We start from the raw sequence: 26,636 nt of genomic DNA, 5'->3' as shown, positions 1-26,636 counted from the left end.
GGGCAGAAGCTAGTCTTATTATAATGTTCATGCAGCTGCATCATACAGGGTGTCTTCAAATTCTTCCGGTACATTTGAGAAGATTATTAGGCTCGTGACTATATGACTGAATATCTCTGTGAAGGTTTATGCATCGAAATTTTTGACTCAAAGTGTTGTCATGCCTTTGATGCGTTACATTTTGAACATCGATCATTGTATGGAAACATTTTGTTAATCACAACTGAAAACATTTATGGGGTGATCAGTCACATCACACGAACCCAACGATTCGCTGAGATAATTCAGGAAGAATTTCAAGACACTTTATGTATATTTATGCAATATACAGACCAACATAATAGAGCTATATCCGGTCTATTTTTTATAATTTGCATATTTAATTTCTGCTCATATAAATAATAGGTAAAAATACATAATATGAAAACAGTTACAAGAAAGATAAATCCCTGGTCGGTTGTGTATTTGCCAAGGCATGTTTATTTTCCTGTCCGCCTATTACGGTGTATCTACAGCTGATTGACTGTGTCAACTTCGTTAAGAATTAGGTACGTCTCTTTTTTACGTGTAATTCTCTGTTGTTATTTACTTACCTACCTTTTGAATGCTTAATAAATAACCCTGCCCTTACTGACACGGTAAAACAAGACAGGAGAAATATTTTGAATACGTTGTTACGAATATACATTTGCAATAGATCTGGATGCAAATAAACACGATAAACTGATATTCAGTAGCTCCACAACTGTGTTTGTGTACCTGTGTACATGGGTACCTAAATTTATAATTTCAGGCATTACCTACCTATTTTACGGACGTCCTATTTAATTAACTATACTTGTATTGCAACAAGTAACTCGATTGCTCTGAGACAAGTTGACAACTATTAATAAAATTTAGAAAATAAATACTATCACTCTGCTAATATCTCTAGTTATATTTATATAAGATGCTATACGAGACTAATCAGGAATATCTTAACAGATAGTTCTGCGACTTTGATTTAAAACCCTAGTAAGGGTTGTCTCCTGAATTTTAACAAAATGAAGTTACGCCTTTAACGCGATACACTTTGAACATCGGAAAGTATAATTAAACATGGCAATCAGAATTATGAAATTCAGAACAAAAAACAGCGGTCACCGTGTTCCGTGTTTGTTTTATAACACTGTGTATGTTTTTATTACTATATTATTTACGATCCAACGCTGAAGGTGCGCTCCAATCGTTTTGACTAAAATTCACTCGTTAGCAGTCACGAAATCGCTTTAAGTATATGCTATTTACGTTTACTTATAACCATCCAAGAAACATAAATTTGGTGCATTTATATTTGATAATAACTTTACATGGAGCATTAGCATACCAAGCTTGCTACAGCTGTTGCAGGGAGACGCAAGTTACACGTTCGGTAGACTTAGCAACTCTGCTAACTCAATATAGCACGTACCACCAAAACAGTTGGCGAATTGCATTAAGAAATTTATTTTTTTACTTCGTAAATTATGGATAAGAATTTAGACGGGAAGAAATGATAGATGCGTTCAACAAGGTCAAGGAGTGGGTAAAACACTGCGGGAGTTGTATCCACTTCTTTCCCGGCACATTATTTTAAAAGCCATAGCTATTATGCTCATCGTGATCGTTATCATCAGCCGTATAAGACGTCCACTGTTGAACAAAGCCTTCCCCTTAGAACGCCATCATGATCGACGACTCGTTATTTGCATCCACCGGTGGCCCCCAACTCTCTATGTTGTCGTTCCACTAAGAAGGAGGATCATCTCGAGATTCTTTCTCCAAAATCTGTTCTTCAACCGATGTGGCCCGCTCACTGCCACTTCAACTTGCATAAATATTCTTCGAGCTACCTAGAAGTAGTCAGCCAAGAAATTGGTCTACCACCCTACGGTCGATGTTCATTTGAACGTCGTGAAACAACAAGGTCGATTCCCCTTGCAAATGCATTAATACTGTGACAGTTACAATTGCTATCTTTATCATTATCATACTGTGTTATCAAACATAACACTATAGGAGGCATTTTGCGGGCACGTCAGTTGGTAACATTTACAAAAAATACATTTTAATATACTAGTATCCGTACTCATCATCATCATCCCAGCCTATACACGTCCCACTGCTGGGCACAGGCCTCCTCTCAGAACAAGAGGGCTTGGGCAGTAGTTCCCACGCGGGCCCAGTGCGGATTGGGAACTTCACACGCACCATTGAATTGCTTCGCAGGTTTGTGCAGGTTTCCTCACGATGTTTCTCCTTCACCGCAAAGCTCGTGGTAAATTTCAAAATGAAATTCCGCACATGAATTTCGAAACACTCAGTGGTGCGAGCCGGGGATTGAACCCAAGACCCTCTGCTTGAGAGGCGATAGGTCAAACCACTAGGCCACCACGGCTTATCCGTACTAAGTATCCGTACTAAGTATTTATAAATTACCTAGTATTTTAACCCGTTATGTCGAAAGAATGTAATATCAAAATTAAATCAATCTTAATTTGCCTACATAATGCGTAAAAACCTCTTTATAGCGATAAGCCTATTCAAATGGCCACTTAACAAATGAAAATATATAGCTGTCATTCGTCATTATTTTGAAGTATAAGATTGTGGTTAATCGTTGTATTTGTTCGTGCCGTGTCGTCATTGCAGTTGATTAAGATTTACTTTATTTGTTTATTCTTAAATTATCTCTTAAATGTATTGAAATGGATAACTTATTACGACAGCAGTCCGAACTTATATTGAAGAAAGGTCAGATATATTGTTTTTTTATGTAAAGTTAATATCTACCCGTCATTTATCGTCACAAATCAAGAACAAAGTCTACTCTTGAGAAGCTGGCTAATAAAGATTCCAATTTCTGTATTGAAAATAATAGGATACATTGTAATTTAAGTATGCAATTCATACATCATTCCAAAAAATGCAATGTTGAAAAGCATCTAGTCACTGTCACATAGGAAGGTAATAGTTATTTATGCAATTGTATCGTAATAGGGATCCTTAAAACACCAGTGTAGTTTCATAATAGGGTCCCATGAGTGTTTTAATGCCTAATTATGTACAGTTGCATACAATACTTTTTTCTACATCCATATATTAAATCCTCTATCATGTGTTCAAGAACCATTGAGAATGACGTGCATTAACGAGAACTAGGTAGGTATGTCTGCCCCACGAGCTGAGCTCGCTGCGCGCGTGACGACCTGCTTCTGCTCGTGCGCGCGGCGCGGCGCGCCCCGGTGCTGCAATGATGTATGAAATCTCATTACGATACAGCCGTGTTCATAAAATAATCCAATGTCGTAATGCTGGTCATTATCTATGGTTTTTGAACGCATAATGGAGGATTTACTATATGGGTGTAGATAAAAGATAGTATGGAAGTATGGATAATATCAATTAGTAAATAAGAAACTTCAGCTGTAAGTCTTTATTTCTGGTTGTGAGATAACAAAAATATAAAATTATCATATTAACATCTAGTGTATCCGCCATCAGCGTCAATTACTGCTTGAAGAGGGTCTTTTATTGAGTCTACTAGCTGTAGGCAAAGATCGGACCCACGGGTTTCCTCCCATACTTCATTACAGTGTCGCTCAAGAACTTCGCGTGTTCTCTCGTGGCGGTTGCACCATGATTGAACCATAAGGCACCAAAGGTTTTCTATTGGGTTCAAATCAGGGGATTTTGCTGGCCAAGCTATTAAACCTTATTTCCGGGTGTGCATCGAACCAGGCATGCGTCACCAACGCGTTATGCAAAGAACAATTGTCCTGGCAATAATTAAATTGTGGCATTTCATTTTCTGGATAAAAATTCCGTACAGTGAACAACATTGAACTTTGCAGGACATCTACATAATCAAGTGCCCTTGCTCGCGGTGGCATACAGCACAGCTCCCAACTCCGTCAGCAGTCATCCAACCATAAATGTTAACCGCAATGCGGCCCGATTTCTTGTTCGGTATAACATGGTCTTGTGTGTGACGCGTCCCATCGCGACGCCATAGCTGTAAACGTCCATGCTGGCTGGACTTAAAAGTTTTCTCGTCACAGAATACAGTATTACTCCAATCGAAATCTAAATGCTGTCTGGCAAAATTCAATGGAACATTTTTATGATTTTCAGTCATATCAATTTCTTTGCGTAATGTCTATAATGCAAGTGATTTCTGATTGTTTGAGTAGTAACATCAAACATTACTGAAGCTCTCGTTATGAAGTGCCGTAATATTAGCTCGTTCGGCTCTTGATAAATTTCGAGGCATTACAGCAATAGCAAATCAAGAAATTAGAATAATATATAGTAACGCTTTTGTTGAATTTACGCTGACAAAAATACTTGTCACTTGTCAGTGATAATTTATTTTTCAGTTGCAAAGATTTTCTGGATAAAGATCGGAATGGTTTTAATTGAAGGGAATCATATTTATATACTCGTATTCTTCCCTGTTATATTATAACATTCCTGCAAAATAATAAGCCTATTGCATTTATAATAAAGGTCAAAATAATATAACCCATGACTTTAAATGTCAGGAATCACAGATAATACACGTCATATTCATATTTGTGCAACTCTTACACCCCGTTAGAAAAGTCAACCTTAGTGATAATTTGATCTCACAGAAACTTTTGTCAAAACTGGTAGCCCACTTCCTTGGCCGACTGTACGTTAACTTAGATAGTGTGCTATGAAAATGATAGGTACTTTCCATGCGTGTACGAATGTTGGGGTGATACTTTGATTTTGCTTTCAAATTCATCGTTTAACAGTAAACGAAGAGAAACCGAACAACGTAAAGTTAAATTGAATATAAATCTCTGCAAACCAAATACCAACTAAGCATTACCACGCGTAAACTTCTAAAATCTACCCTAGGCAGTCAAAATAAAGCTTAATGTAGAAAAATTAAATAAATGTGTTACAAAAGACCGAGTCCCATCAATATTGGGTAAGGGTCGCTTTTCGTAGTTAAATAAATAAAATAACAGGGTTGAAGGCAATTACGATTTTTTGATTTTTATGCTTTCCATAATTTTTCCGCATTTCAATTTTGTATTCTGGATATTTTAGTTAAATGCTTCTTCTGTTAGTGTTTATCATTAGGGTTTTGTTATTTGATAGTAAAGATGCCGTGTATTTAATAAGAAAAAACGTATTACAACCTTTTTTGAACATTACCTGGTGGGTTAGGTGATCTAAGATTGGATGTATGACTTTAGTTCGAGCTTGTTGCTATCTTGTCCAATTTTTATAAAAACAGAATATTTTTCGATATAGTGATTAGTTGTTGTTAAGATCCGACACAACCTGTCAACAAAGAGATATATACATATACCTCTAGGTATACAAACTTTTCTAATCAAACCACAAACGAAATCTCGGAATTACCATTCAATTGCTAGGCCGAATGGTATACGCGTGAGAGGCCACGGGTAAAGGCTAGTTATAAATAAATGTTATCATACTAATACAAGAACAGAGTCAACGTTGTTTGGTACATTTAAATTATAAATAAATCCTGTCAGCCGTTGATACAGTAATTTCAACAGGCAATGTGTTACTTATACACTTTTGCAGCCACGTAAGTAGCGCTGCGGTGTTAGATTGTTGTCGTAGCAAAAGGGGCCCGGACATCGTAAGCAAACCTCAAATTAAGTCTGATGCTATTAAAATTGTTTTTGGAGGATTTTTTTTTGCATTTCGAAAGACTAGTTTATAGAGCTCTATAATATACAGTGCTGGAAGAGTGGGCAAACCTAGTTTTTTAAAAGATGCTCAGCATGACTCTCGGTTTGACTGGATGCTTTAAAATACGCACATATCTCTTTTGCAATTTATACAGCCGATGGACTTCAGTACAACAGCCCCATACCGCCAATCCATAGAGAATGTGTTATTTGAAAAACGCGTGATACGCTTGTAAGGCCGCTTTTACAGAAGAAATGTTTTTTAAGCGCTTCAGAGCAAAAGTGAAACTACTGAGTTTGCCACAGAGAAAATCTACATGCTGAAAAGCTACATGCCCAAAAATTTAGCTTCATTTACAGCCAGAACCGATAGGTTATTTGATTTTATATCTAGCCTTACACTATTAGTCCTAATATTTCTAAAATGGAGACACTTAGTTTTATTTGTGTTTGCGGTTAGATTAAGCGTACTTAACCAATTGACAAAAGTAGACAAGTTATTTATAATTAAATTATTAAGGTCTTCAACTTCGTTTCTCTTAAATTTAAATAACATGGATATATCATCAGCGAACATAATTATTTTGCTGGGCAATAGCTCTGGTAGGTAATTCACACACAAGAGAAATAAAATGGGTCCCAGTATGCTCCCCTGGGACACACCAGATTACATGCATGAGATGTCAGATTTAAATTTAGACATTGTGCGACATTTGTGATTTAAAGTTGACACTAAGACACATTGCTCCCGTTGTCTCAGGTATGATTCAAACCATTTGTTTGAAATACCTCTTACGCCATAGCGATTCAAAATATCGAGCATTATGCCATGGTCTACATGATCAAACGCCTTAGATAAATCCAAAAGAATGGCCACAACATTTTCTTGTCGATTCAGTGCACCATAGACGTAATTGCACAGTTCAAATAATGCATCAGCAGTAGATACACCCCTCTGAAAACCAAATTGCTCAGGAGCTAAGATTTTGTGTGCGATCAAATAAGAGTATAGGCGATTTGCCATAATCTTTTCAAAAAACCTGAAAAAATTTGTTAAGAGAGCAATTGGCCTGTAATTATTAACACATAATTCGTCACCCTGTTTAAGCATTGGCTTTATATTAGCTTTCTTAAGCCTAGTTGGGAATTTTCCCTCAGTCAAAGAAAGATTAATTAAGTACAGGAGGGGTTCTAATATTGAGTCAGCGATATACTTTATAACACTGGAAGAGATTTCATCATAACCACAAGACTTTTTATCTTTAAACCCCTTGATAGTCCTTCTCAACTCATTTTTGTCAACTGGAAAAGTAAAAAAGGAGGTGGTTCCAAAAGGAGGTAGTACTGGCTTTGAACCAGAAGGATTGCTTGAATTCTGTGTGACATTGGATTTAAAGTAACTATTAAATATTTATAATATTTTTTAACTCTTCTATATCGCTATATTAGTTACAACTGAGATAATTATTATATAAACAGGTAAATAGATTAAAGTTATATTAAAACCTCTGTATCTGACACCATACAATATTATTTTGGTATTTTCATAATAACTTTTATTTTTAACACTAAAAATTGTAAGTGTGTAAGCTGATTGACAGATTTGAATTACAGCATTTCTACAAGTTCAATTCGTTGATTGAAACATCTAAATAACACTGGGATACCGTGGACTTTGCTTTAATTGAAAGATTTTAATAGGCTATTTATTTGCCTTTTGTAAATCGGCTCCCAGGACTCCCAGGTAATTTGTTGGTGAACAAAATGCACAAGTAAAAAACACAACTTGTATTAAGCAGTCCATGTACATACTCGAAACTATCATGTCGTGTCCTGTATATTAACATGTTGATTTTACCGAGACAAAAAGATTCTCATCATGTAGATTAGGCAGGACTATTGACGCGTACAAGCGGTGTGATATGTAGCCTAAGCGGATTTTATCTCACTCTTACGTGCTAGCAATCTCCATATCACTTATAGCCGCCCGTACCTTCTTAGGCAAAACCCATGGAGATTTAAACAGGTGAAACAACGGTTAATTTGCACCTACACTTTATTTTAAAAAAGGTCTTAAGTACATATATTAATTATTAAACTCGCAGTAAGTATAAATGTAATGTACGTACTAGGTAATACTAATTATTATACCTACTTGAATAATACACATTCAAAATTACTGATATCAAAAATTCGCTAAACACAAATATTTCCCAAAGTCAACATTGGTTCTGCACGTTTTAAGGATTTAACCATTCAATAAGTATAGACAGGTATAGTTCAGTAAATATGAATTGGTAACTTATTATGTTCCTACTTAGTGAAGCATACAGATGGTCAAATTTCCTGGACTAGACTACATGTAACAATAATATTTAAATTGAAAAATATGTACTTCATTTATAAAAATGGCATGGAAACATGGACTTCTTCAGTATATCACACCTACATGCGCTACACATCAATAACTAATGTTCTAATGATTTTTGAGCATGATATCTCGGTATAAATTCATATCGTGCGTCCGGGTGACGCAAAGCAAAAAAGCTGGGCTTGAAATGCTTAGGCGCATAAGCTTGCGCGCCCAACGCGCAACGTGAATCTCCTCAACAACCACGCCAGATCTGCTTTTACTTAATGACGAGCGAATCTGGCTCCTGTAAAGGAACGAACAAAATTTATAACACTTACATTAAATTTTATTGTAATTAAAATAAATACAACCAGCCAAGAGTGTGTCTGACAGGCCCAGGATAGGGTTCCGTAACCGTTACGAAATTTTGTATTTTGTACGGAATTTTCCAAGTGGGTATATTTTTATAATTTAGCCTGTTACCAAGCCATAATACTCGTAGTTGCCCCTAGTTTTGATTTTAGAGGGGTGACGCTCGATTTTAACAAAAACATGCATTAAAGTTGAATATTCCGTAAACGAATGACTGTATCGAAAATGGTCTTGAGAACTCCGTAACATTTTAAAAGAACTATCCAACGATACCTCACACCATATGGTTAGACCAGAAAAAAAAACACCCCCACTTTAACATCTATGAGAGGTACCGCAACAATTTTTTTTCTTGCATTTTATTTTACCACTTTGTTGGCATAATTGCTACATATATTATCCTTGCAAAATGACAGCTTTTCTATCTATAATAGTTTCTAAGCTAAGCCGCGGGAGGACGGGCAGATCGAGAGACAGACAGACATGGCGAAACTATAAGGGCTTTTGCCATTTCGGCTACGGAAACCTAAAACGGTAAAAAGTACCTACCTAAACAAATCTCCGAAGGGCATGTAGGAGTAATTAATCTTCGATATATTTTCGGGAGAGAACCTTTCTGGGTCAAATAATTCAGGGTTCGGAAAATATTTTGGATCTCTGTGTATAACAAATATTGGCACGACTATAAGGTTATCTTTTTCAATTAGTACTTTAACAACTGGCAGGACTATATTGTTTGTACATCTTCTTTGCATTACACCTACAGGGGGGTATTTTCTCATTGCTTCACTTAACACCATATCTAAATAACGTAGATTTTCCACGTCCCCATAAGTAAGAGTTTCGTCGCAATCGTCGAAGACTTTATCGACTTCTTCGTGTACCTTCTTTAATATTTCAGGATTATTTGATAATTCAAGAAGAGTTAAGTGGATCGTGTTTTTGAAGTGTCAGCGCCAGCTACAAAAAAGAAGAACGCTTGAGCTGCTAATGTTTCATCTGTTGGTTCTAACTCGTAACCAGTTGCAGGATCGCTCATTGTCCCTGCATTTTGTAGCTCTAAGCAGATCTCTATAAAGTTATAATGCTTTTTCGTGGAAACGCGTCGGTCAGCTAGCATAGTTTTTACAACATTAATGAAAGAAAATCATGTTCACCGAAAGCCTTCATTTTGAACATTTTGAATAAACCGGGAAATGTGTTAGACAAAAATAATCTGAAATTTGCTCTAAAAGTCGGTTCAAGCGACTTCCAAGCCATATCCATGAACGGGGAGTCCATTGTATTCCGCGCCGTGTCGATGCCGAATAATGATGCGCCGATAGCGGATGTTAAAAGTGTACAGCGCATTAAACGGTTTTTCTCTAAATTTCACGTTTTCTTCCATCAATTGCGCGAAATCACGTGCACATCTTTCTACGATGTAACACATATTTCTTAGCCTTAAGCTAGTAAAAACTGGTGTCAATTTTTGTCTAACCAGCTTCCAACGAGGATAATCTTCCATAAATACGTTGTCAGCCAAAGAATCTTCAGGGTTTGTTAATAAACCGCGACTATAAAAGTTTAAGAAATCTCCCGCCAGAACAAAATGTATATTTTCCAAGTTTTTAAGAATAAGAGCTGGATTCGATCCTTGAAATATGCCTACGCTTTCCTCTGTAGGATGTTCTTCATAAATCTTTTTATAAATCTCTGACAGAGAGCAATTACCCAATAAAAACTTCCAGTTGGTGCCTTCTATTTGGATATTCACTCCGCGTTTCTTCCAATAATCCCTGTTTCTGCCGTTATATTTCAATATTGCTATTAGCGCGACGCACAAAAACAGTAGTATGAAAAACATTTTTACTATCTTGTTAGTCAACAGTGCGGCACGATGGAACAACAACGACGGACTGAACGATTGTTCTATCAATTTCGGGCTAAATATTGCGAGATAAACATTATAGCTTACATAATTAGACAATTGCCGATAATATTTGTATTTTAAGTAGGTATGCAGATTAAGCAGGTGTGGCATAATAGACGAGAGCTGCCAAAATTATAACTTGATGAAAACCTGCTTTATATGCATATTTCATGTCAGACAAACAAGACATCAAATTAGTTTTGATACTAACCTAATAAAATACTTGAAAAGAAAAAAAGGAATTTCATACTATACATATCATATATTTCAGTTATGTAAGTTATGTTGCATGAAAATTCTCTACTACCTACCTACTTTATTACTCTACTAGTAACAAAATGGCAAAAATGGAACCCTTATAATTTCGCCATGTCTGTCTAAAAATTAAAAAAAATTCGTGATGATAGTAAGTATATCAAATTTACAATGAAAACTATAACGGTTAAGTTTGCTTGAGAATTATTAGTAGTTTAAGAGTAAATAGCAGCTTACGGTATAAAATATACCTAAACTTTGAAGATTCCATACAAAAATCAACAAAAGGCAACGGATAAACATACTTATACTTAGATAAATTCATACCTTCTGCCCCGGCCGAGAATCGGATCCGGGACCTCAAGTTTCGTAATCAGGTTCTCTAACCACTTGACCATCCGGTCGTCTTAAAATAAGTAGAAACTAAATACCGACATCGGTTCGGCTCTGAAGTGGATAACTAAGACGAAAAATAATAACAGATGACAATTACGTAAAAAAAAAATTAACTGAAAAAAATAGTAAACCTTTTTTATTAACCTTAATTTAGGTGCCAGTTTGAAGTCGGTGCTTCAGCACGAGCCAGGAGGAATATAGAAGCTCATCAGGTAGACGACTACGAGTATAGGTCCTCTCCTGCTGGCTTGTGCTGACGTACCGACTTAAAAAAAATTTAGTTTTTATTTTTTCCATCTTTGGGGAAGGATTTATTTTTCCAAATTTATATAGGACCAACTTTAAGGTTTACCTACCCTATCATATAAAAAAGAATTATCAAAATCGAACTACTCTGTAAAAAGTTATTCGTGGTCATACATTACAATCAGTGAGTGAACAATCAACCATCCCCTGTTTTCCTACCCTTAGGGTTGTTTTTTTTTTCAAATGTATATGGAACCAACTTTGGGATATACCCTTTTCAATAAAAAAATAATTATCAAAATCGGACTACTCTGTAAAAAGTTATGCGTGGTCATACATAAAAAAAATATACGCGTTGACTTGAGAACCTCCTCTCCTCCGTTTTTTTATCGTCCGTTAAAATAAGCATTATTCTTTTAATTTCACTAGGATCTCAGACTTATACAGAGTAAGAAAATTCTATCTGTTTATCTGTATCGCTCCGATATATGTGTATATACACAGCTATATCCGTGTATGATATCATAGCTCTTTGATTTGCAATCCCGATATATTACTTACTGTTGTACTAGTTCTATCCCGCGGCTTCGAAAATTTTATTTTAGTCCCCTCTATGGTATTCAAGGAATATGACTGCTAAATTACAATTTCAAAATAATTAGTACTTCAGTACTTTGCGTTGTTGTCACTTAGTCAACCTGACACGTTACGTTTGTATAGAAATATATGTAGATCTGTCGAATGAAGATATCAGAATATAAATTTATATAGGAACAACAACAACAAGGAACAACCTTAGCAATTTAAAATAATAATGTGCTCAGCTCATACGTTTACGCTGCAAAAAAAAGAGAATCATTTTGAAGATACCGATAAAACCGATCATAGCGAGTAGACAAGCGGCCAAGATATCTACATGTTATATATTTTCGTTTTGCGTAACATGTATAATATTGTATTTAGTGGCACAGAAAACAGAAACTCTTGCGTTAATTTCAAAGCTGGAATAACTTCTAAATAAACCAGGTAAATATCATGTATAAGCAGTGGTGTTCGTAACAAGAAGCCCCTTTTCATAATGCGATGCTTTCGAAACTGTGTCGCGTGTTTAGACATGAGTCTCCGTTTGATTTATAGCCATGCCACGCAAAACTTTGTCATTTACGTGCTAAAGTTTTTACGAGGGAACCCAAACTGGGGTGAACTTAAAGTCAATTCATGGTGTTCGATATTGAATATGCTGAACTATGTTCATAATATTTTAGGGAATCCAGTTTAGAAGGATATAATTTAGTCTTGTTCTGAAGCAAGCAGTTACATACCTACATATCTTATTTCTAATATATATAATTCTCGGGTCAAAAATGTTTGCGACCAAACTCCTTTGAAACGGCTTTACCGATTATTATGGTTTTTTTGTGTATATTCTGTAGGTTTGAGAATAGGATTTAAATTATTTTTTATACTTCTACGCGGACGGAGTCCGTGCAACAGCTAGTTTACTATAAAATGTGTGGAAGCATGCAATTTTCCGGAAATTACAACTATCCTACGTCCTTCCCGGGACTCCAAACTTTCATCTAATTCGATTTAGCGGCTTAGGCGTGATGAAGTAACAAACACAAAACACTTACAAACTTTCGCATTTATAATATTAGTGGGATAAAGAAGAAGATATACTTAAAGATTAGTCCTAGAGGGAGGGAGAAAAACTGCAAGTACTTCATAGGTTGATGTTTAGGATTCCGTACCCAGAATGGCTAAATCGAAACCATTAGTATAGGTAATTTTGAAAAAATCGTTCCGGCCATCTTTCAAGTCAAGACCTTTTTTCTTAGGATCGCGTGGAATTAATAAAAAACAATAAGATCCTCTGCAAACTAAAAAAAAAACGGTCAAGTGAGTATCGGGTCATGCGCAGTTAAGGTTCCGTAGTAGCACCCAACCCATACGGCAAATTTTTCATAGTAAGTTTCATATCGAGATTTTATCCTCTGTTTTTGTTTTCATTTTTTAAAGCCAATGGCTTACAGCCAAGTCACTGCTGAATTTCCTACAAATAAATTAATACAGATCATTTTTTAAAAGATAGTTTGGACTTACATACTTGAATAATTTATGGGGTGGTGAAGCTCACGTGAAGCTCATAAATAGCTTGTTAAAAAAAGTTTAAAAGCAGAAGATTTTTCATGATTACGAGTACTTTGCAACTTAAATGCATATCAAATTCCTAAGCATCTTGATCTTTGATTAACTTAGGTACAGTCAAGGTTATAAAAATAAAACGTACGTTACCTTAAGGTGTCAAAAATATCTATACACCTACTTATGTGGCACTAACGTGACGCTATCGCTGTACAGATACTTATGCCCTCGACTATACAAGTGCGAACATTGTCCACCTTTTATCCAATGTAACTATGTGACAGTGTCTTTAAGACAGGTACATGCTGACGTTAATTAAATCAACTGCCAACTGTGCGCCCAAAATGACCCTCTTCAATGCACGACACATATTACATTTTCACGCTATTCACTGTACTAAGAAGGTTGATAATATCTGCTCAGTTAAAATCAAACGAAAATATATCTTTATAGTATTCGAAGTTACATTTACGTGCGAAATCAAATAACAATATCACGTAGATCAGCTTCGTCTGCGCAGAAATAGAATTTATGGTGAAGCTAAAGAGCTTCCCTCCTTGAAAACAATAACGGAACGTCTTTAAATAAAAAAAACAAAAAAAATGTTTTTAGGGTTCCGTAACCAAAGGGTAAAAACGGGTCCCGTGTTTCTAAGTCACTGTCCATCTGTCTGTCATCAGGCTGTATTTCGTGAACCGCGATAGCTAGACAGTTAATATTTTCATAGATGATGTATTTCTGTTGCCGCTATAACAACAAATACTAAAAACACAATAAAATAAATATTTAAGGGGGCCTCACATACAGCAAACTTGATTTTCTAATGTCTAATGTTGTATAGATAATGGTACGGAACCCTACGTGCGTGAGTCCGACACGCTCTTGGCCGGTTTTTTTATTCTTTACCTACCTCAATGCACTGCTTTATATTTGTAATATCATAAATGACGTAGTTCCCATATCAATTTATCTTATTTACATCTCTTTAGGATTTTACATTCGAGATCAATGCGAAAAACGTCTTTAATAAATTTTTAAACGTTCTCTACCAATAAGTAATATTTGGAAAAAATGCAATTATTTTATTATTGTATGCAGTCTTAGGGCTTTTGACTAAAATGTACCCAGCATCCTCCCATAAATGGGGAAGTAGACGGTATAAACTTACACCAAATTAAATGGTTTGTGGCAAACTCTGTGGACATACTCCTCATATAACTTGATTAGTTTGCTTGCAGTTGGCTCCAATAAGTTACATGCAGTTGTCGGAATAAATTAACTAAAAAGAATACCAAACAGGCGTATGCTGTAGTTCAGCCGAACTTCTGGTAGGTCACCAGATGGTGGATCTGTCGAGTTGCTCTTAGCTTGTTACTAATGTGGCAGTGCAATAACAATTGTTACAAACGAGTTCGTTGAATCTGTGTGCAACTTTTACGTGATAGTGAGGTATAAGAAGTCAACCTGCAAGATACAGGTTGTACAGACAACTGATAAAAGTTCGTCCAGAATAGTCAACACTACTTACACCTTTAAATGTTTTAACTCCTCCAGGTGAATTAAGATTTTACAAGATGATGGTTCTTTTGGCCAGTGTAACTGTTAGTAATAAAATATTAGGACCAGGGAGTGATTTGTAAATATTCGGATATTGGTTGTAACGTTTAAACCACCTGATTCATATTAACTGAATATTAATTTCAGTGATTTTGCCAACACGATTCGTAACAAATGGTTTAAATGTTCACGTGTCACTCCGAATCCAACTCTAAACAGTGCTCGAATCAGGCTGAAAATGAGATGGCTTCGATTAAATGTTATGGCCGGTGCAAACTGTGCGTATTAAGCGCTTATAACATTAACCAATTTTTATAAACTCTAACTAGGAGAAGTTAGAACCCTAAATTAGCTAGTATAGTGATCACACCACACTAAATTGAATCCTAAATCGTATACAATCTGTACGTATTGGGATGCACGTTTTGATCAATGGGTTTTAGGTTGTAATTTTTTCTTCAATGTTTTCAGAGTTGCGTTAGTATCGAATTTTTTATATATTTTTAATAATACTTAAAAATCCCTCATCCCGCATGGACTTGTTAAAGTATTTTTATCACTTTTTCTGTATAGATAAGGCATTTCTCGGTAGATTTCTATAATGTGTATTATTATTAGCAATATTAATGCTTCTTTCTCGGTGGACAAGGCTGCCGCTTCCGACACAGACGCCAATTTGTATGACACGCCGCGACTGGGTAGGTATTTATTGTTCTGAAATTGCAGTGCCGCGATTACACTATCCTAAATCGTAAGCAATTTAGGAAGTAGAGTAATTAGAACCTCAATTTTAGATAAATCGGATCCGATCTGTTCTTACTGCGATTACATTTTCCTATGTCCTACTTAGAGTATCAGTTCCTAAAAATTGGATAGTGTAATAAGCCCTTTAGCAAACCGCGCTGCGATCAGGTGTGCTTGGAGCTCGAGCCAAGGAATCACCAATGGATGGACGTGGTTAAGTGGACCGTACTTTTCATTATTTGGTCCATATTGGTCTGGACCAAAGAATGAAAATTATGGTCCACTTAACCACGCTAGTACCTGGTTTCAGGCTTAGCTTGGTGTAGGCCGCGCGTTGTCCCCAGTTCGGTCACGTTACTGTTATAGATAAATAGACGCTAAATATAACCTACATATGAAAACCGTGTCTCAATAAAGTTATGAATAGCCGTTTAGACGTTTTTATGAAATTATATCTAAAAATTCCTGCGGATTTTAATAAACAAAGTCGAGTTCGCCTGGATGTGGCTTGTCTATTAATTTTAAATGATGCAAAAATGATTTCGAGATAAATACTTACTCTTTAAATTGTTCTCTTCTCTATAGTTATTCTAAACTAATATGTAGTAATGATTTTAGTACATAAAAATAATTCTTTGTGCCACAAGAGAGCAAAGTTGTTTTTTGGTGGGGTATGTATCATAATACCGAAAAATCATAACACCTACAGTTGAAATGTCGACGCTTAACACATCGAAATTTCACAATACCGATACACCGAAGCTCGAAATATCTACTTTCAAATGACCGAAAGTACAAAATCCCGAACTAACTGGCATTCACAGTACCACAATAAACATTTTCTGTGCTGTTACAAAAAAAAACTAACATCGAAGGCTAACGCAGGAGCTACGCTGCGCTTCGCTCCCGCCTTAGCCTTCGGAACCTAAACTATTCGAGTCGCTTCTGCCATGAAACGTCTTGCTCGCTCGCTTCGCTCGCTCGCTGCCAGCGAGGCACTAGCTGGAGTATACCAAACAGGAGCCCCAGGACTGAAAATAAATGTCATCGGTGGGATGTCCTTATGACACCTACTTTGTAAAGCAAGCGAGGCCGCTGGCAGCGAGCGAGCGGAGCGAGCGAGGAAGACGTTTCAGAGCAGAAACGACTCGGATAGTTTAGGTTAGCCTTCGATTCTTAGCCTTCGATGTTAGGTATTTTTTGTAACATCGCAGAAAATGATAAATGTCAAATGTTGTCATTTAAAAACAGATACAGCAGACTTTGGTGTAACGATGGTTTCGGTATTTTGATTTTCGATATAGTTATTGACTGTCGATCATTTTATTTGTAGTGATTATAACTGTTCGGCATTACGATTTTTCGGCCTTTCGGGTGTAGGTATTTTGATCTTCGAGATTGTAAGTCTTCGGGTTTTAGGTTTCCAGTCAACTGTATTTTCGGGATTTCAAACTTTCGGCCATATATCCATTCGACGTTTTAATATTCGGCGTTCCGTCTTGTGAAATTCGGTCTATCGTTTTTCGGTATTATAATACATACCCTTTAGGTGCGAGTGTTGAATTTGAATCCCGAGCAAGCGAAGGATTTTATAATTGAATCACGAGCATAGTGAGTGATTCTAGGTTAGAATCCTGAGAGCAGTGAGGGATTCAAACACACGAGATGCAAAAAAAATGTGGTCTCGTGTGACAGATACAATTTTTCACCTCAGCAACGAGAACAGATTAGAATAAAACCACATATTACAAAATACACAAAACAAACAATATAAAAAATATATAAATAATCCGATTATTAAGAAACAAATATAATAATCACATATAAAACCTTTACCTACTCAAAATGATACGTACCGTCGCCATTACATCTCTTTAATAAGTCACCAAAAAATTAACATCCAGACAATGACCAAAGTCTCGGGCAAGTAGAGAGGTTTTGAATTCGGAACGAAAAAGTGTCCAGTAGGTACGATAAAAATGTCATACTCATAACATGCATTGTTATTTGAACTTAAAACTACTTGTAAAATATGTCATATTTTTTAATACTGCAAAAAGCCTCATCTTTGGGTCATTTGTATTTGGATTAAAAAGGTTGAACAATAAACGTATAGTTTATTATAAATGTTATTAAACTTTTAAATATGATTTTATTAGGATTTCTATTAAATAAACATAAATAGATTAGTTGCAAATTCATTCAATTTGACAAATATTTATTCCAATTTTATAAGGTAGAGGCAGTATACGGAACGTTTTTATTAAAAAAAAAAACAAGAACAGCGGCCTTCGTGCAACGAGAATGCATACTTTATTACAAGAGCGGGAAAATTTTGACTTTTTGGAAATATTTCTTTTTCATGTAATTTATTTCATTATAGATATATTTTTAATAGTTTCTATAAAATTAATTTTAGATTTTAATCAACACATTTGATCCTATCTCTCTCTTTTTTAGAGTTGAAGTGAAAGTGACAGATCAAAGTGTATTTCAAATTTTAATATTTAGAATTCAGTGAGTAGACCCAGCTCTGTCTAGAACTTAAAAAAAATACTTTGTCTCACGGAGTGAGCAAAATATGATTTTACTGACTGATTTTTAATACCAAAACCTGCCTGTTTGAGCTGCTGAGGTGAAAATATGAAACAGGCGTTACTTTGCAAAGGTCCATATTAATGAACTGAAACAATTACTTTGTTCACCCGCGTCCTTCTGTTATGATAGCTACGTTTATGCAAGAAATGTGTTCATGCAGTACCTCCACCTCTACGCTGTAAAACACGCACAAACCCATCTATCACCACCACCATGTGTTAAAAATAAAGCTGTGTTAAAAGTAAAGTTGTGTTAAATACTTGTGATGTATACATGTCATTTAATAATATTGTAAATCTGTTTTAAAAAAAATATATATATACCTCGTTGAGTTTCTTGCCGGATTCTTCTCAGCAGAGGTTTTTCCGAACCGGTGGTAGATTTTTTTTTGACATTCATAAGTGCTTGTTGTAGCCTAAATTGAATAAAGATATTTTGACTTTGACTTTGACCACACTACACTGACGCGTTTCGAACTCAACCAGAGCTCACCTTCAGAGCAACACAATCGTTCCGTTCACCAGGCAACCAGATGTTAGACTAACAAACCAAAACAAATACTTTAATTTGTCACTGTAACTCCCCAAGTACTCACTTTATTTTTCTCAAACAAACTACCCACAAAAATTAATAATCTTTAATCGTCCTACAAAACTACCTTCAGTTTTTGTTTATTTGCTGTCAAGGTATGTTTTATTAATCCTAACTGTTATTGCTCAAATTGGACCCAAGCCGTAGTTAGGGAGAAGATGCTAAATTATAATATAGGATATAATAATATATTAATACAGGAATCACATAAATTTTATGAATAAGTGCCCTTATTCTCGTAAATAGGTACTTAGTTAGTTGTCCTGAGCACGACAAATTCGAACGCGGATGCACTCGTGCACGATTATTGTATGCTCTCTTACCAGTTCGCCTCCCAGAAATATTAGTATAACTGTTAAGAATCAAGCGTAATCGCACTTTGACTTAATATTTTAAAATTGAATCATATTAATCTGTTACAAGTTTGACCTCACGAAGGATTACTAAATTACGACACGACAGGGTAAAAGCCAGTATATCATAAAATATAACACAGTCTGCTGAAGTTTGTAAGCTAAAATAGATTACGCGAGTGTTGCTAAACTAAAAATGTAAGTTGGGAACTTTAGCTTGGAGTGGCGCCAAGTTTTCTTGCTATAAAAAATCTCATCGCAAAAACTAAATTGGTTTTCGAATCTGCCTTTTTTCTCCGGCCATATAGTTATTAAAAAGAATTCTTGGAACAACTGTAAAAATAAAAATAACTAACAAGTTATTGTTAACTGATTTTACCTGGACGTCGTTTTAAGTGATAGAGCAGCGATTTAAAGGATAACGCGCGAACGGCCACATACGTTTTCGTGTCGTCATCATAACTTTGTACACATTTATGATTAAATCTACCCAAATGGTTTTTATTTAATACGGACGAACGAATCTGCCTCAGTGTTTATTCTCACCCACTGGAAATAAGCCACAACTCAACTGCAAAAAAGGATTCTAGATAGTTACTCGCTTAAGAAGTATTCTGTCCTTTAACTAGTTATGGCAACCTCATATTAGATGATAACAGATTAGCTGTCCACACTTTTTTAATCCCTATGACGGTTTTTCCAAGACGTTGAAAAATACTCTGTACCTATAATTTGTAACTCGGGAAAGGCTGGACTTGTGATTTTTAGATTCGTTCGATTTATCTCCGTTCCGAATATTTAGCAGTAATTCTGACTTCGGCGTTGACTTTACATAGACCCAAGATCAAATTGACCATCAAATGGATTATTTGAACTGCTTGAAGTCTCACAGCTTGTTCAAATTTATGTAATGAGCAACATGAAGAACAAGTCTTTTTTTTAGTTTTACAGAAACTACTTCACTTAATATCACGCATTCAAAACTGTGTTAGATCACATACCAAGTGATGACTACAACTTAATGACGTGATCAAAGCAGATAACCACCTGCTGGAACCCACAAACACCAGTTTGATGCTTCAACAAATAGACGAAGTCGCGTTGAGTGTTTCGCGTTGTTGCAAATGTTTATGGGCGGTGGTGATCTCTTACCATCAGGAGACCCAGTTGCTCGTTTGCCATCCAGTCGAATAAATCCTACTAATATTATAAATGTGAAAGTTTGTGAGTGAGTGAGTGAGTGAGTGAGTATGTTTGTTACTCCTTCACGCTGAAACGGCTGGACGGATTTAGATGAAATTTGGCAAAAAAATGGTTTATAACCTGGATTAAAACATAGGATACTTTTTATTCCGATATTCCCACGGGATAGGGATAAAATCTTGAAATAACAATCGCTGGGCTTAGAGTCATGAAATTTGGCATGGGTGTTTTAATTTAACGTCAATGAAAACCACGATGTAATTTTAGGGAGCTGGCACGAGAATTTAATAAAATCCCCGAATTTCAATTCAACTGCTGTATCTAATGATTTACGCGTGCGAAGCCGCGGGTAAACGCTAGTAATAAATAATAATATTAAATTCGGAGCTGATTTTAAAAATACTTTACTCTTTCTCGGGACAAAAATGACTTATTTCAATCAGAAATAGTACAGCTTTCTATGAGTAAAAAATATTTTTGCTCAGTCGAGCCACTTATTTATTTTTATCCCTCGGGAATTTTGCATTTTGCCGAGGAAAATTAGCCTTTGTCTATCAGGCATAGTATAAAGCTTTTTACTGCTGAAAGAGTTTTTAGAATCTGCCATGATATTATATTTACTTACTTCTATCCCGCGGGAATTTTGTATTTTCCCGGAGAATAGTAGCCTGAGCCAATTACTATAGTCATATTCGAATTCATATTCATTTATTCAGTTTTTTGCAGACGTATCGTAACGTATGTTTTTTTAATGCATCACTTGAAACGTTATGTATTAATGCACGTGACTGTACATACGAATTATTTTCAATGATGATTTGATTATATTTATATGTTGTATAGTAGTTTTTTGTTTTGTTGTAAGTAGGACATTGGGTTTTTAGAAGAAAAAAAAAGTTACATCACCTTCTATTAACAACACAATATTTGTATTACTTATGTTGTCTACGCGCACGAAGTTGCGGGTAAAATCTAGTAATATATATACTTGGAGGAACAAAAATAAAGGGTCGGTTACAAAAATTGACGATAACTACAAAACCCACTGTGATAGCTTCTTCGAGTAAAATGAGTTTAGTGAAAAGTTTTGTGCTTTATTTTAAGTTCACTTATGCGTAGGTAGTTAAATCAGCTTCAATGTACTTTTTGGAAAATATCTTCAATAGTTTAGGTTGGATCTATTGCAATTTTAATAACCGACCCTTAATTTTTGCTCGTGAGCGTATTATGGTCTACATTAACCTTGCCTAAAAACATTCGTGCCAAATTACATGTCTCTAAATATGGCGATTGAGTTTTCGAGATTTTAAATCGACCCCGTAGCAATATCGGGAAACAGTAAGCTATGTATTATCCTGTATATCTGTTTACATGTATATATTATATATATACACTTAATTGAAACTAAATACATTCAGACGTTTTAGTGTGTGGGGGTAATAAAGACGCACACGCATAAACATTTTTAATATTAGTAGGATTAATTATTTAAAAATTATTACCTTCTTTTCAATATTAAGGATCTCGATAAAGAGTTTCGGTAGATTGAAAAGTTATTATTCGTATAGCTATTGCGTTACCGAGTAGGACACTATCGTATATTTATTATTTTATAGAAAACCAGAGACAGGAGCAGCCTTGAAATAGAGGGTGGCGATGGCATTGGTGAATTAAAATTTATCTGATGTTGAGGCTGCCAGCTCAATCGCAGACATGCTTAGATTGATGTGGGCGACCTGAAATAAAGGAAGGGCCTTTACTCCATAATCTTGTATGAGGAATTGATAATGAATATTGTACGTCTGTACCAGACAGGTAGGGTTATAGCAATTTACAGGTTGATTGGTTAATAATGCCATTCGGTACAAACAACTAATATAGAATAAACATTTTGATAGTTTTGATTTTTAAGGTTCCGTGCCCCAAAAGGAAAAAAAGGGACCCTTATAGGATTACTTTTGTTGTCCGTCTGTCTGTCTGTCCGTCTGTCAAGACCGTTTTCACCAGAACGCATAGACCCATCAAGCTGAAATTTAAATCTAATATCCTGGTCTGTTACCTTACCCCTTGAAGTAACTACTAAAAAACTAAGTCAAATTACGAAGTCAACGCAATCGAATATTTTGGACACACTTTTCAATACAATCAATGGACATTTATCAATAACTTTGACTTGATGTCCATGTTGTGAAACAACCAACATTTCTCGAACCCGCTCCTAGCTAAACGAGATGGCACTTTTTACTTCATAATTATTTTAACTAGACTTGGCCGAAGACCAAATACCAAGGCAGTATGACTGTTTGGCTGCTCCATTTGTACTGCACACTTCCAAAGTGGGTTGTGCACTTAAGAACAAAATAATTTATGAACTATCCTACCAAGCGACGAATTACTGTAATTGCTGGGGTTTATCCAACATTTCACTCATTGTCTACGCTCTCTCTCGCACATTTGCGATGGCGCCAGTTGTATGTTATGATACCTTCAACAAAATATTTTTTAAATCGGCTTGTAATTAGAAAAGGTCTAAATTTATTACAAAGTTTTGTCCTAAACCGCTTAACGTGAAGTGGGTGATATTAAACTGAAGATTGTGCTGCCTTATTTTCCACATATCATTAGCGACTACTATGGGCACAGTCGTTTTTTAATAGAATTTTAAATATTTTTGAATATTTTTGTTTTACAATATCTGTAAAACAAATGATATATATGTTTATTTAAATAGACCAGTTTAAAGCTGCGTTTCCACCAATAATGTGCGAGGACGTGTTCCGAGGAAAGTGTTTTTCACTAACCAATATAAACGCTTAATTTACCTCGTCTCGCTCTGCTCAGCTGTGCTGTGCGAGGCCTTGCATTGGTTAATGAAAAACACAGTCCTCGCAACACATCCTCGCACATTATTGGTGTTAACGCAGCTTAACCCTTTTCTTTAGTAAAATGAATGCTTCGCGCTCGACTTGGCGGGGGCACTACCGTGCCCCCAGATCTGTGAACCGTAAACGCAACTAGCACAATTCACGGGAAAAAATTCAGAGACTTAGGTAAAAATATTTTTTTATTTCCTCTTGAAAATTTGGTATCACTGTGGTGACCGGGCGGCAGAGGCGGCGCAAGGCGTGGGCCACGTGGGTGGGTCACTGCCCACGACCTCGCGGTCTAAAGGGCCTCGCGCTTCGAATGGTTCCGTCCGTCATTTAATGTGTTGTGTGCCATCATAGGGCCTCGCAAAATTTATCACGCCAAATTTAGGTCCTGCGCCGCCACTGCCGGCGGTAGGCCGAAAAGCACACGCACGCCGTTTTGCCGATCTAGAAACGCAACAGGTTACACCTCTGCAAGCAGCCAGACCGATCGTGACACACATCGGGCCAATCTAGAACGCAAGCCCTCTGACTTTACTACTGATGCGAGCCGGCGTGGTTTAGTCTTCTCTACCGATAACTCGGTTCAAGATTGGGTCAACGTTAATGAAAATCTTTATGATTAACTCAGATTGATTAATTTCCCAGTCATTCAGATCCTTGAGTCCGGTGAGGCGAGCATATTTTATGTATTAGACCATTATACTCGTAGATCTATGAAGCCCCTACCCTACTAGCGTACTGTTCCAACAAAAAATGTAAATCAATATTGAAACATCTAAGTAAATAATGGTAGACTAAAAAGCATTGATTTAACAAAAACATGGCAGACAATCGGTGGTCTTATAGCTCAAATTTCTTCCAAACAGTCGTTAGTATGTATGAAGAGACTAGTACAAATACGTAAAAGTAAACGGCGAAAACTCATATGTAGACAAGATAAATCCTATAAATCAAATAATATTAAAACAATATTGAAGGGAAATTATATGTATGTATATATATTTTTCTTTATATAATAATAATAATAATAATATTTTATTCATCAAGAAGAGAGTGTACATAATTTTATGAAGTCACTGACCACTGAACTAAGTATAAACCTGTATCTCACGTCATCTTTTAATACAAAGTAAATAATATACAAATAAATTAATACATACCTACCGTCTTATTGAAAACCACGTTCTTATTTTTAACAATACCCTGTATTTTTTTATTAAAAAAGGACTTCTCGCAATTCTCTGCGTACTCTACAAAATTTTCAAAAACTTGCGTCATGTCGACATCACACAACATTTTGCGATTGGAAGCATAAGGAAAATTATGTAAAAAAGTAGACATATGATTGTGCAACCAGGTTACACACGCATATCCGACATCAAAGACAAACTGACACAAAGGAACTCTGTTTCAGGAAATGAGGGGGCGTTGAAAGATCTAGGTAGGTATTTAGTTCCTCGTATATTTACAGCAACATTGCTCTTGTTAGTATGTTATACTCGTACTAACCTAACCAACAAAAAGTTGGAAAACCCCCGACTTTGTCACTTCAAAGTTCGATATTAGAAGTAGTTACGCAACAGACATACCTAGGGCTTATCATAGATAATAATTTAAACTGGGGTAAACATGTTGACTATGTCTGTAATAAACTAAGGGCTATACTTGCCAGAATGTCATTGTTAAAATATAGATTACCTTTTAGTACACTCCGTATGCTATATATGTCTCTAGCGGACTCCATAATTACCTACAGTCTAAGTAGCTGCGGAAGAACTTACCAGACTTACTTATTTAACATTTATAAACTACAAGTTCGATTGTTAAAAACTATCGTACCTAAAGTAGTAAGAAATGAATGTAAAAATGACGATAAGGCACTATTTAAATTCTGTAAGGTTATAGATATCTATGATAAGTTTAAAATTGCAATACTTAGTGACGAAAGTCATAACATAGAATTTGTTAAAAGGCGAAGTAGACCCAAACACCTTCGTGACTATACCTATCTAAGAATTTAGTGCCTTCATCTGCTAATGTATATGGAAAAAGGACCTGAGAGTTATTGCTGCCCCAGATTCTTAATGAGTTACCTGATACTACATACCATAGTGTTTGTAACAATACCCATAAGCAAAGTCTAAGAACTTTCACATTTTACACTTTCTTACACTGTGCCATAAGTGTAAAAAAATATTAAAAACATTGTTTTTACCACAGTCTTAGACTTTGATTTTTACCGATGAACAACTAAAATCATGTTCAATAAATAAATTCTTGTAAGGTGCCCATTATTTATTTAGGGTTTCCATGCTACTAAGTTAGCATGAGATGCTGGTGGTCTTATGCCTCTGTGAGGGGTGGATGGGTACGTGAAATAATATTAAGCGACGTAGCGACAGATAAACCAGGTATGGTTTTTGTTCACTTCTTTTGTTTATTTTCTTTGTAACACTTTTTGATTATGAATAAATAAGAAATAAAAAAATATCTCAAAAACGGCTAAACTGATTTTAATGAAACATGTCTAAGAACCATCTTTAGAAAACCTGATTTCAAAGAAAAAAACACATTCAAATCAATCCACCCGTTTAAGAGCTACGGTGCCACAGACACACATAGCGGTCAAACTTATAACACCCCTCTTTTTGCGTCGGGGGTTAAAAACAAAAGTAGCCAAATTGAGTAAACTAAAACAAAGCTAGTTTGTGATTATTTTTTACCATGCACGTCCATAAGTCGGATACAACATTAAGAATATATTAAATGCAATATAATAAATATAAAGTGTATTACTAAAGTAAAGTACTTATATGTATGTAGGTACTTCTTGTAGATATGTACATACATAGGTATATGCTTATTTCAGCTTTATTACAAAATCGTCGGAGTCTATAACAGGCCAAAGTTTTATTTTTGCAGGACTGACTTCTGTTGTTGAACTGAAAGTAGGGATTAATTGAATGAAAAACTGTTTTCTCAGTTTTAAAAAGAAAATCAGAAATATTCACCTAAATTTGTCCACATACTCGTACATTTATAGAACAATTTCTGCCGAGCTTCCCTTGAAGTGTTACACTCGAACCAACGGAACGTGGCCCACTGTGAAACATTTTAGTAGAAAAAATGACATAGTGACATTGCATTGCTTGACAACTGTACATTACTCAAACCGATTATATGCCATAAGTAACATTTTCATTATGTCATAGAAAGGAATTAAAAAATGCTGTCGAGCCTATTCAACTTTTTTTATTTTCTTCCACCGTTAGAAATCCCCCGCATTTATTAAATTTATATTTATTTTAAACAAACTGATAA

The 26,636-nt window shown here is 35.6% G+C and overlaps 1 protein-coding gene and 2 pseudogenes across 1 annotated transcript in view; 1 reads left to right on the top strand and 2 right to left on the bottom strand.

Annotated features, from left to right (window-relative positions):
- Positions 1 to 7,689, bottom strand: part of LOC141426080 (cytochrome P450 6B5-like) — a 14,046-nt pseudogene extending 6,357 nt beyond the window's left edge.
- LOC141431630 (uncharacterized) overlaps positions 1 to 26,636 on the top strand; it is a 254,792-nt gene that overhangs the window by 145,430 nt on the left and 82,726 nt on the right. The window lies entirely within an intron of this gene.
- Positions 8,194 to 10,295, bottom strand: LOC141441783 (cytochrome P450 6B1-like; annotated as a pseudogene).

This window comes from Choristoneura fumiferana, chromosome Z, assembly GCF_025370935.1.
Source record: "Choristoneura fumiferana chromosome Z, NRCan_CFum_1, whole genome shotgun sequence".
Lineage (NCBI taxonomy): Eukaryota > Metazoa > Arthropoda > Insecta > Lepidoptera > Tortricidae > Choristoneura > Choristoneura fumiferana.
The sequence above is the reverse complement of the archived record's forward strand: the minus strand, read 5'-3'. Positions and strand labels throughout refer to the sequence as shown.